The sequence below is a fragment of the Myotis lucifugus genome, unplaced genomic scaffold, assembly GCF_000147115.1.
Source record: "Myotis lucifugus unplaced genomic scaffold, Myoluc2.0 scaffold_514, whole genome shotgun sequence".
In the NCBI taxonomy this organism is placed as follows: Eukaryota; Metazoa; Chordata; class Mammalia; order Chiroptera; family Vespertilionidae; genus Myotis; species Myotis lucifugus.
In genome coordinates this window covers 198612-211737 of record NW_005871562.1, presented here as the reverse complement: position 1 = coordinate 211737, position 13126 = coordinate 198612, and positions in this window count along the sequence as shown.

The window sequence follows — 13126 nt, the reverse complement described above, 5'->3', positions numbered from 1 at the left end:
TTTACTTTCAAGATCTACAAGGACTCTTGTAAGAAAAACAAATGAGTACAAGTTTGCCAGAGGTCAACTAGAAATGCCTCTTTTCTAGGCTTGTCATTCCCAATGACACATCTCTATCACAGCCAGTCGCCTCGTATTATCATGATCTGTGCCTGTGTTTCCTTCTCCCAGGATTCCCTTGTGAGCTCAGCGTTACGGAGTTTGTACCTGCTGAGCACCTAACACAGGGTCTGGTGTAGAGCAAGCCCACAGTAAATGTATGTGTGCAGGACACGAAAGACATCTTAGATTTCTTCAGTATACGTGCTGCCGAAGTGAGCACAATCTTAGGTTTCTTTAAAGAAATGTTTCATAATAAGTGAAAAACTTTTCTTTCTTCCTTCCCTCCTTCCCTCCTTCCCTCCTTCCCTCCTTTCCTCTTTTCTCCCTTTCTTCCTTTTAGTAGTAGAAAAAAAATAATGATCTGGACACCTCAGGAACAAAATCGTGTCTTTTTTCTCCACCTCACAACCTGAATATACCCTCGACTTGTTCTGTGTGCTTTGTCTGCATGGTGGTGAGCATCTGTCCTTTCTATTTAAGGTTATGTGTGACTATTTTCTTCTGTGGAAAAGAGAAGGCCTAAGCTTGCTGCAATGGTTTGCTGAGGCTGGTGAAATGGGTTGGTTTTGTTGACAAATAGCCTTGGTCTGAACTGCTGACATTTCTCAGCCCTCCGCTGGGTTGCACAACATTGTGTAACCTTACGTGGAAATAAATGAGTTTATTAGCAATGAGCTGTGTGTTTGTGGCCGGGTCGGTGCGCGATAATAAGCATCTTTTGTGGGCTCTTACAGCAATAATGACACCGCTCTTTTCCAGCTCACCCTTTACCATAAACTATGCCATTATTCATTTCAGTGGGAGCATCTAACCTCAAAGAATGTTATGAGAGGAGCTCGTTGAAACGGAGTAATGGACAGTAGGTTCAGCGTAATCCTCTCCTGGCAGGCCCCTGTGCTAGCTGAGCAGCCGGCTTCTGCTCTGTTGGTGGTCTGTCATATTTCTACTTTAAGCCATTCACATCCAACACAGCTCTGCCACGCTGGACCCAGGGGTTTTCAGTGACTGAAAACAGCACTGTGTTTTCCGGAGGCGGCCCTGGTCATTGGGGGGTGAGCTGTGCCTCTAGGGTGGGCTGCTTGAGGAGACTCAGCTGAACCGAGGCCCCTGCCCTCTCTGAGCACACGATTCGGCGTAACTGAGCAAGCCACTAAAGGTGCTCAACCCCCCAAATGCAGGAGCCCAGAAACAAGCACAGAACCCCTGAGCTCAAAGATGGCTGGAATGGTTGGGCTGTGTGGGGTGAGGTAGAGTTAGGGAAGGTACGAGAGAATGGGAGGTCTGGAGATTATGGTCTACAAAAGGGAGTAGAGAGAATGTTCTAGTTTGCCTGGGGTGGGTCAGATGGGAAGTTAAGGAGGAAGGAGCAGTGAGTTGTGGGAAATGGAAGGGAAATGAAACCATTACATAAGCAGACCCGCTAAAATTCCCTCAAGGGAAAAAAAGAAAGTGTCATCACACTCTGTCTGAGTCACCAAAGAGTTAGAGGTAAGACATTCAATCAGAAGCAGAGTCTGGGCTCCGTTCAACAGACATTGATTATGGTGCGTCTGCTCTCAGCAGGGTGGGGGGTTAGGTGGTGTCGGAAGACCAAGGTCAGAAGGGGCCCTGCCCTGACCTCAGTCTAGTCAAAGACAAGCTGTCCATGGATTATCTCAATACCTGTGCTAAGTGCTGGGCTAGGGAGAATGCCCAAGGTGTTATGGGAGCACAAGGGGGTAGGACCCCATTTGAGCTTGACAAGGGTGGAAGGTGAGTTTAAAAGGAAGCATAGGTTCACTCTAATCAAGAAGTCAGTGTGGGGTGGGGGAGTGGAGAGGGTGAGCAAGGTTCCTACAGGTAGAAGGATCATGTGAGAAGAGACCTCATGCATGAAACCACGTGATTTTTGCTGAGGCTGATGCCTGAGTTTGAGCCTCTGGCTCATCAAGTGTGAGTGGAGGTGGCTGGGTGGTGGGAGATAATCCGGGAGCCCAGGCAGGAGCTGTGTTTCCACCAGGGGAGCTTATCCTGTGGGTCGTGAGAACCCACCAGGTGCTGGAAGCTGGGCACTAGAATTTTGGGGGTGTGAGGAGGGACAGTCCAGAGACTGTTGAAATGAGAGGTTCCAAGGAATTGGCTAGAGTGCTGGCAATGAGAATGGAAAGGAGTGATGAGTACTAACATCATTGTTCATTTGAGATTCTGAAGGAGCTGGAACTGTTAGGACATGGAGGAAGAGATTAAGGAAAGAGTCTGACATGGCTTTGAGGCTAACTTCATGGTGATGCCTCCAACTACCCTTGGGTCTGACAAGTTGAGGCTCCTCTTGGCATCTATTCTAAAAGAAGATTGGTGCTTGGCTGGCATGGCTCAGTGGTTGGCCATCGGCCTATGAAACAGTCACGCACGGTTCAATTCCTGGCCAGGGCACATGCCCGGGTGGCGGACTCAATCCCCAGGGTGGGACGAGCCATGATTCTCTCTCATCATTGATGTTTCTATCTCTCCCTTTCCCTTCCTCTCTGAAATCAATACAAATATATATTTTTTTAAATAAAAGAAGACGGGCAGTGCGTCTACTTCATCCCACCCACTGGTGGTCTGATTTTCAGAGGAGTGGAGGGTCCTCTAGGTCCCAGCTCCATCTGTCACGGGTAGCCTTGTCACGGCAGGCAGGTGAGTGAGCCTCTGAGTTTGGTTCCTCACCTGCAGGTGATGGTAGTGATGCCTGCCCTAGAGCAGTGGTTCTCAACCTGTGGGTCGCGACCCCTTTGGGCGTCGAACGACCCTTTCACAGGGGTCGCCTAAGACCATCGGAAAACATATATAATTACATATTGTTTTTGTGATGAATCACTATGCTTTAATTTTGTTCAATTTGTAACAATGAAATTGGGGGTCACCACAACATGAGGAACTGTATGAAAGGGTCGTGGCATTAGGAAGGTTGAGAACCACTGCCCTAGAGGATGCTGTGAGGACCACGCTGGAGGTGGATGTGACAGGCCAGAGCACGGTGCTCCCAGTGGAGGGCATCATTCCTGAGATGTCTCTCCATCCATTTTCTCTGCTCAGCTCTTGGCCCTGAGCAGGGAATTGGTGGGGCTTTGTCCCAAAACCCCTCTCACCAGGAATGCTAAGAGAGCAGACACTCGGAACCAGTAGAGACGACTCAGCGTTTCAGAGCATGTGTGTGTGTGGGTTGAGCGTTGAGTCAACATTATTCTAACACCTTTTAGTTCCCGGACTGTTTCCAGTGTATGGTAGTGGCAGACAGAGGCCCAGGGCCGGGCGGGGCCTCCGAGCCCACGGAATCCCTTCTTGCTGCTCTAGGAAAGCCACAATGAGATTTTTTTTTCCCCTCCTCCTGGCAATTTCTTTTTTTTTTTTTTTACGTTGAAAAATTTAAGCAGATTTCAATGTTTTCTATTAAAACGTAAAAGGAATCAGGAAATCTTCAAGAAAGACATTGTTTGCAGTTCTGTATATGGGAAAGTCAAAATGAGGCTAAGAAAATGATACTTCCCTCCCCCCAACAAAACAAAACAAAACAAAACAAAAAGTTTCCTATAAGCCACATGGCTCAGAGTTCACAGATGAGAAAGAGACAGAAGTTCCTGAAAGGCCCCTGTGACTGACATCAATTCCCCTTGGTGACTGTAAAAACTCCTGCTGACCTCGGCCAGTGTTTGGTTCTTCCAGAAGAGCTAGAAGGTTCCACATGAATTTTTTTTAATGTTGGAAAAACCAGTCAGGAGAAGAAAAAAACAAAACAAGCAAAGTTCTTTTCCCCTCTTCTTTTTAATATCGTTTTCAGTAGCACAATGCATTGAAAGTAAGGCATAGTTTCCTCAGTGTACTATGGCCTCAGGGCATGATTTAGATGGAAAATTTAAGTAAGATTAATGCAATTTATTATCCGACAGGATATCCCTACAAGCCACACTATTTGGCTGAATTTTAGATTCCCGATCTAATATTTCAGATGAGATTTCCAGATGGGTGTCTTATTCCTGTATTCGTTTAGTCAGGGTGATATAGAGTTTGTAAAACAGGAGAGGTTAAACCAGTTTTCACACTTGATTCATCATGGAAATTACTTTGTTACTGTTTGAATTCATTGACTTTTGTTTATTAAGTAACTCCCTAAAAGCCAAAGCCAACACAAACTAGAGGCACATTGCCAGCTTCGCTAATTTATACGATGACTTCTTCAAAGGAAGCTTTTGAAAAAAAAAAGCAGGAAATTTATGGGCGCATTGAAAAGCTGCTCAATGCTTGCTCCTTGCCCCGAGAGAAAGGAAAGACTGGGTTTATAAGACTGGGACACACACACACCCCCCAAACCCATTCTAATTTCCTGGAACATTTCGAGGCAGATAAATCTTTACAACAAATTGGATGACTAATTAGCAGAGCTTTTGCTACTTCCATCAGGAAAAGGATGGATAGCATACACGCTGTCCGAGGTGACTAGCCACTCATATATTCTGCCATTTTATAAACCACGAGCAAGTCTATTAAGGGAGGTGAATTCCAGAGCACCCAGTGGGGCTGCTTTGAATGGAGGGACAAGCTATGGGGAAAGTGCCCTGTAGACAATGACCCGCCCTCCACAGCCCGCTCTCAGGGAGCCGTGGGGGAGGAGGCCGGTTGAGAAAGGAGACGAAGCCCCAAACCAGCACTGCTTTCTGGGATATGAAAATTTCCTGAAGTCTGGGTTTGGTAAATTGATTACAATCTCTATTCAGAGGCCTATCAGAGCAAAGTCGTGGGCTTGCAGACATAAATTTGAATTCCAGAGTCTCCGACGAACCCAACTCATAAATGAATTCCTAAATGCTGACTGAGCCAGAAGACCCAGCTTTGGAAAACCACTTGGCAGGAATCATTAGTTTCAAAATGAGATGAACTGCTCTATTTAGGCCTCATTCAGAACTTTACAGAAATGCCAGATTTCCATAAACACAGGTTTCCTTGAATTTCCAGGGCTCTGATGAACTGGTAGATGAGGGTGTCCCACAAATGGAGATTTGTATGCAGCTTTCAACTTGGACGGGATGGGAGCGGGAAACCAACACAAAGCATGCCCTCTTCCTACGATGTTGACTCTTCCCTTGTTCCCCAGAAAGCTCTTTTTGTGATGAGAAGTTTGGAGAATTAAAACTCAGCCTATGGGTTAAAAAAATGTGGCTATCGGTCACTTCCATGTCATTTCTGTCATCATCTGTTAAGCTTTCCATGGCTGATCGGCAGCCCACTGCTTTATGGCGTGTCTTTAATGCCCCAAAGGAACGAGAGAATTAAAAAAAATACGCTTCTGTCTCTGCTGAAAAAGTCATAAAGTTGTGGCTTCTCCCAAGTAAAGAGCTTGCTTGCAAAGAGGTATTTTCTTGTTTTAATGTGTTTTTGTTTTTCCCTCTTACGGCTGCTTTTCTCCGTTGATTCGGGCACACTGGGCAGAGAACCTGCAATTAATGCCACATAGATCCCCAGTTAAAACTTTGGTGGTTGCTTTTTTTTTTTACTTCCATATTCAAGTCAATAAAAACAAAATAAATTTGGAGGGTAACTAGTCCTTTTTTTTGTATTCTGAAAAGCTGTTTCCTTCCAAGGGAGTTAGCTTGGAGCCCAGGACTGACTTGAGTTAGTGGATGTATTGCCTCCCTGGACTTTTTTCCAAATTTCTTTCAATGTTGGTCATTTGTCTGCAGGGTTTTAAACATCAGAGATTATAAAAGAAGAAAGTATTAGTTAAGCTAGTTAGACTTCTTCAAACAGGTTGACTGTTTAGTTTTTACTAGAAGGGCTAAAAGGTATCCAAAAACCAGATTTATTTATTTAAAATATATATTTTTATTGATTTCAGAGAGGAAGGGAGAGGAAGAGGGAGAGAGAGAGAAACATCAATGATGAGAGAGAATCATTGATTAACTGTCTCCTGCATGCTCCCCACCGGGACTGAGACCACACCCAGGCATGTTCCCTGACCAGGAATCGAACCGTGACCTCCTGGTTCATCGGTCGATGCTCAACCACTGAGCCACACTGGCCGGGCCAAAGACCAGATTTATGAAGTATAGGTTTAAGCTTAATTTACGACAGGCTGGAAACACCCACAGTTATGAGCAACTTGGGCTTCGGTTTAAACCTGTTTCCGGGTAGGAGACATTCACATGCTTGTGTCTAAATGAATTGAATCACGCAGATGGTTCCTGTTCTGGATGCAGAAGGGAGTGAAAGAGAAGTCACCCTCAGAGCAGGCCGCAGGATTGCAGGAGCGTTCCTGAAGGCGGAAAGGTGTGGATCTAGCCCCAGGGATGACTGAGCAGCAGTCCGTGTAGTAGTTTTCCCAAGCATGAGAGGTTCAGGACTTTGCTCTGAGATTTGTCATGATAATGACACCACCTCCTCAGTGTTTGACTAAGGCTGTGCCCGCAGTACCTGGAAAGCAGCCTGGAGCTAGCACTAGGGGTCAGGCACTGTTCTTAGATCCGTACCTGTCGTGTTCCGTCATCTGCCGCTCACTCTCCTCTTCTTCATCATAAACATCATCATTACATCACGCCCTGCCCTTAGTGACTAACTTCGAGATTGACCAAGGCAAACACAAGTTAGCCAGTTTAACGATTTTCTTCTTCTCTTTCTCTCTCCTCCCCCCACTTTCCCTTCTCTTTCAAGAACCCAAACCAAGAAGATAAGTTTTCAGAAATGGTCCCCGTAGAATCCAAGGCAAACATCTATGTGTGAGGGGCTTGGCCCCCGTGGGATAAGCAGATGCCGAGTCCTTGGCAAGTACTCCTGGGTCAGGCTCCCTTACGGGGCTTCTGGGATTCGCTCTTGGACCCGAACAGTGCAAAGATCCTGAGAAAGCCCACCCCTTCATCCGACAGAATGAGATGCCATGGAACCGAGGGTTTGGAGTAAGGACAGCAGAGGCCTGGGAACACTGGGTGAAAGGGGGTGAGGAGTGTGGGTGATAAGAGAGCAGAATCCACCCAACGCTAAGTCCGAATTTCCATCCCACACCATGGGCAAGATTCATTTGATCGCAGGAACAAGAGGCGTTGCCAGCAGAGATCCTGTGTGTGTGTGTGTGTGTGTATGTGTGTGTGTGTGTGTGTGTGTGTGTACTGTGAATGCAGAGGGGGTGAGTTCTACATGAATGCACTTCCTGCGACTCGGTAATTTTTCTCTGGATCCAGGATGCCTCTCATGTCCCATCCTGTTCCTTTCCTTAGGAGTTCCTCGTCGGCTGCTGCCTGCCAGCTACTGGACAATGGTGATCCGCCACCATCACTGCTGCCTGTAATGTCCAGGAGGGAATTGCATTTGCACTACAGGTAACGCATAGTGGTTCCTCTCTATCTCCCCTCATTAATTGGAAGTTCTTTTGTTGTTATGGTTGCAGGCTTTGTGCCTTCTGGGCACTGTACTGGGCACCAGGAATACAGTGGAATTTGTCATCTGTAGAGGAGACTGGCTCAACCAAGTCCTCTTACAGAAATGTAACTTGCAAACGAGGTGAATTCTGGGAAGGCAGACCCCATGGCATAGCACATCACCATGCATTTAGCTGCCCAGGAAGTCTGGCTGTGGCAAGGGAGCGGGGCCTGGGTGCAGAGCAGGAATTTACCCGGGGAAGAGGGGAGCGAAGAAGGTTCTGGTGAGAGAAGCAGGTTGTGCGAAAGCATGCGTGCTCCCAGCCAAAACCGTGCTGTGGTCTGTGTGTGGAGGTGGAGAGAGTGTCCCTTTCATCACCTCGGAGCTGAAATTTGTCACCTGGATCTTGGAACCAGTTCTGCCACCGGTGCTCCAAGTTTTAAATGGCCTCTTAGGTAAAAGGGCTCTTTCTCTCCTGGATCTAAACCTTCACTATTTCTCACTCTAAAAAAAATAAATAAAATCAGTAGGAGGAGTAGGGCTGAAACACAAAAAGCCAGCAGGCACATCTGTGCCTTTCTTCTTCCATGTTCCAAGGGAGTCCGCCTCTCCTTCCTTCAGACAAGCAACACTCCCACCCCCCACCCCCCCACCTCCCACCTTCCACCAGCCTTCTTGTAGATCATTTCAAGCTACAGAAACACGAAGCGTTCAGTTGAGTTTGCCTTTGGGGACATTGCCACTTTACTCTGTAGGAAGTTACATTGTCCTCCATTACAGAACCCCCCAGATTCCATCTTCTTTGTCTTCATGCCTTGAATCGGAGATTTGACCTATTTTATTGCTGCTTTCCTGGCAGCTTCAGTTCCTCTAACATTCTGACTCCCCACCTCAGACCACACCTTGTGCAGCCTTGAGTAACGTGCCTTCCTCCCACTCTGATCCATTGCCCTGGACCCCTGTGTCCCTGGAGGCTATTTTAAAACTGGCACCATCCATGGTTCATCTCCAGGGAGACCTGGGCACCCATCTCTCTGTGTGGTGACCCTGAAATCATAATGTTAGGAAGAGCGGCTGTTAAGTGTTTTTTAATGAGGTCTTTTGTTGTTGTTCTGGTTTTAAAAATAGCATACTAGCTTTAGAAAATGGAAAATACAGAAGTAAGAAGTAGTAGTATTTAAAAAATCATCCATACATGCAGAAATGACTAGTACAAATATTTTTGTGTATTTTCTTTTAGCATATGCATATATATTGTATTGAGTTGTAAGAGTTCTTTATATAGACTATGTGCCAGTATTTTTATGGGCTAGAAGATTTATAAATCTTATCTTTCAGTCTGTAACTGGCTTTATATTTTATTAGTGGTGCCTTTTTTCACATAATTACCATTTTATTGTGTGTGTGTTTTTAAAATCTTTATTGTTGAAAGTATTATATATGTCCCTTTTTTTCCCCATTGACTTCTTCCAGCTCGCCCCCGCCCCCAACCCCCACCCCCGGCCTTCCTATTGTCTGTGTCTATGGGTTATGCACATATGCATACAAGTTCTTTGGTTGATTAACAGTGTCTTTTGAAGAACAATAGGTTTTAATTTTTAGGAAGTCCAGCATATTATATATGTTATAAATTATAAATATATTGTAAATTATAAATATCTATTATTATATATGATATTTTATGCTTATTTAAAACATTTTGCCAGATCCAAAGTAACCAAGATTTTTCTCCTTGTCTTCTTCTGGAAGTTCTATAGTTTAGATTTCTACAGATACTTCTATGACCCATTTTGAGTTAATTTTTATGACATTGTCATAATAGACCATTTATATGTATATTCTGGACTCTTTAATCTACTTTTATATCAATGCAAATATCATACTGTCTTGATTACTGTAGATTTATTCTAACTCTTAAAATAAGGTAGTGTAAGTATTCCAACTTTGTTCTTTCTGTTTTAAACTATTTACTTATTCTAGGTCTTTTGAATTTCCCTATGAATTTTAGAATTTTTGCCAATTTGTACAAAATGGCCTGATGGTATTTTGATTGTGATGATTTTGTATTAGTCATCAATTTAGAGAGAATTTACATCTTAAAAAATATTTTCTTTTTTGCTATTATTTGCCCGTGAATATCCTCTTATAATTTGATAGGATCTAGAGTGATATCCTGTCTGATTTCTAATATTGGTAGTTGATATAGTCTCACTTTTCTCTAGATGTTTATCAAGTTTGTCTACCTTCTCAAAGAACCAGCTTTTGATTTAATTAATTTTAATATTACTTTTCTGTTTTCTATTACATTGATTTCTGCTCCATTTTTTATTATTACTTAGTATTTGTTGTTCTTTCCCTTGTCCTTTAAGGTGGATAGTAGGATCATTGATTTGAGGCTTTCTTTTCTAATATGACTATTTAAAGCTATGCAGTTTCTTTTATGTATTATTTTAGCAGGACCCCACAAATTTTAATATGTTTTCTTTGTCTTCTATTTTAAACACTTCTCTTTTTCTGTTGATGGGTTATTTAAAAGTGCGTTATTTAGTCTTCAGATATTGGGAGATTTTGCCAAGATTTTTTTCTGTTACTCATATTTTATTTAAGTCTATTATGGTCAGAGAACATATTTTGTATGGTTTGAATATTTTTAAATGTATTGAGACTTGTCTTATGGCTTAAAATATTGCTGATCTTGAGAAATGTTCTGGGTACACTTGGAAAAAAGTGTATTTTGCTGTTGTTGGGTAGAGTGTTCTTTAAATGCCAATTAGGTTGTTTGATAACATTTTTGTCTTCCATATACTTACTATTTTGTGTGTGTGTATTTGTTCTATCATTTATTGAGAGAGATGTTGAAATATCTGACTATATTTGTGAGTTTATCTATTTCTCCTTTGACCTCTCTGAGTTTTTGCTTTATGTATTTTTGAATCTCTCTTACTAGCTGCATAAATATTTAGGATTGATATGTATTCCTGATAAATTAACTGCTTTCTTATTATGAAATTACCCTCTTTATCTCTTACCAGAAATCAATTTTGATATTGATATAGCCCCTTCCATTTTCTTTGATTAATACTAGAATGATACATCTTTTTCTGTCCTTTTCCTTTTAACCTGTGTCTTTATATTAACATTTTATTTTTTATAGTTGGCAAGTGTCTTTTTTTAACTTGTTTTATGTTTGTTTTTCAATCTATAACCTCTGTCTTTTCCTTATTATGTTTAGATCATTTACATTTAATGTGATTGCTGTGTATTTTCTATTTGTCCCATCTGGTTCTCCACCCCTTTTCCTCCTTATTGTGGATTGGTTGCATGTTTTTTGTTCCATTTTATCTTCAGTATGGACTTATTTGTTACATCTCCATTTAAATACTTTTTAGCTTTTTTGGTTTACCATATATAACTTTTGCTTATTACAGTCTACCTGCAGGTCATATTTATACCATTTTGCATAAAGTGTAAGAACTTCATAAGAATATACTTTCATTTCTCCTTTCCTCCCTTAGTATTATTATCATCATACATTTTACTTCTACAAATGCTATAAGCCCAACAATGCATTTCAAAATGATTTATGCTTTCAATAGCCAATTTTTAAAAAGAGAGTTTAAAAAAAAATCCTACCAAATGATTTACGGTGAAACATATATTTTGCCTTTCTGGAACTCTAGTTCTGCTGAGGCCCTCAAATGTGTTGCTTAAGGAGCTTCTCGCCCTGAAAGTAATTACCACAAGTGAGACCATTGACCCAGATGAAGTCGAGCAGCTGGAAATGATGGCTTCCCCTTGTCCCCTCTAGAGCAGGGCTTTCCTTGCCCTGAGGGACCTCCATCCGGGACCGGGGACCTTAGGGGCAGGGGACCAGATATTGGGCAGAAGGGGCTACCACGATCACCTGTCTCCACGCTGGCCTTGCACAAGACCGGGCTGTCACTCACACGGCAGCATTTATATTTTCTGTGCAATAAGCCTAAATCCCAAACATTGGAAAATACGTCCTCCAGGAACCATTTTATGAGCCACCGAAGAGAAGGAGGCAGGCTGTGCTGCCGCCCCAGAGACCACAGATGGGGCTGGCTCTGCAGTGAGTCACTCATGTCCAGGGCTCGTCGACCCCTCGGAGGACAGAGGACGGTCAGTGCAACGTGCCCTCCGAGAACCGAACCGTTAACGGTTCTGCAAAGAATGCCTCTGGGTTTCTGGCCAAGCACCGTGCTCTTTGGCGCTGGACTGGAGATCAGCGGGGGGCAGGCGGTGGCAGTCCGGAGTGACTTTCACTGGGAACTGGCCGAGCATATAATTATATCATGAGTCAAGCTCTCTCCAGGGAAGTAAGATGACCAGAGGAAAATGAAATAACATTCTATCCCACATGAATAGAGGCCCTGGCGGAGAACGCTGACTCCTGAGAAAGATACTCAGACCAAGAAATTTCCCAGCATTCACGGCTTGTCCTTGTGCCCTTCTCTGGAACATACAGGGAGGATACGGGCACCATTTATGTCCCGGCCTTAAACTTGGAGAAGCAAGGGACCAGACACTAAACCATCAGGGACAGACATCACTGATAATAAACTGAAGCCATTTGGCTGGAAAACTCCTTGGATCCTTTGAGCTCCAACAGGGCGCTGCTTACTCAGGAAGACATCAGGCTGACTAATGTGGTGGGAGTGAAAAAATGTTTTCTCCTCGCTCCACCACTTCCAAAGGTAGATTTTGATGGATCCAAGAATAGCAGCCTGTTTGTCTCGCTGGTGCGGGTTCTCCGTCTTGTTCCTTTTTGGTCAGCATCCAAAGAGTTAGCCTCTTTGCACAGTGGCGACCTAGTAGCCGAAGCCAAAGAAGTATGAATGGCACTCGCTCCCCTCCGCGAGATGATATAATTAGCCAGGGGACTTTTGATCAGTTCACCAAAGAAAAACAGTCACGGGGCAGCCCCGGCTTGGGCTGTGTGGTTAGAGACATCAAAATAAGAATGATACTCTTTTAAGATGATTTCCAAAAAAGGGTGATTTTTTTTTTTAAAGACAGAAACTGCAAAAACAAGGACACAAACGCTCTGAGTGGGAAAAAAGAAATAGACTTTGCACTTGACCTGCCTTCGGTCATCAGCCATATTTCTGAAGGTAACAAGCAGCCAGGTGGCATTTGTGGGAGAATCTGGGCGGTACAGTGCAGGGCCGGGGAGTCGGTCAAGGTTAGATTCAGTGTCTGTTCCGTGTTTAGTGTTCAAGGTGAACATAAAGGTCATTGACTTGGACCTGAAGTGTTGATATAGAAAGAGAAGCATTTGAAACAGACTGAGTTTCGCTTTCATGTTTACCCCTGAGATGTGGCTGTCCTGACAGGGGACAACTTTTCCTTTCGGTTAGAAGTGGGTGATAGGTTCACAAGAACACACACACAGGTCCTCACCCTCAGGAGTAAGGATGGAGGCAGCTTGGCATCAGCATTGTCCCTGTGTTGCCTGGCCGGCCTGGCTCAGTGGTTGAGTGTTGACCTATGAACCAGGAGGTCACGGTTCAATTCCCAGTCATGGCACATGCCCGGGTTGTGGGCTTGATCCCCAGTGTGCGGCATGCAGGAGGCAGCTGATCCATGATTCTCTCTCATTATTTTTTTAAAATATATTTTTATTGATTTCAGAGAG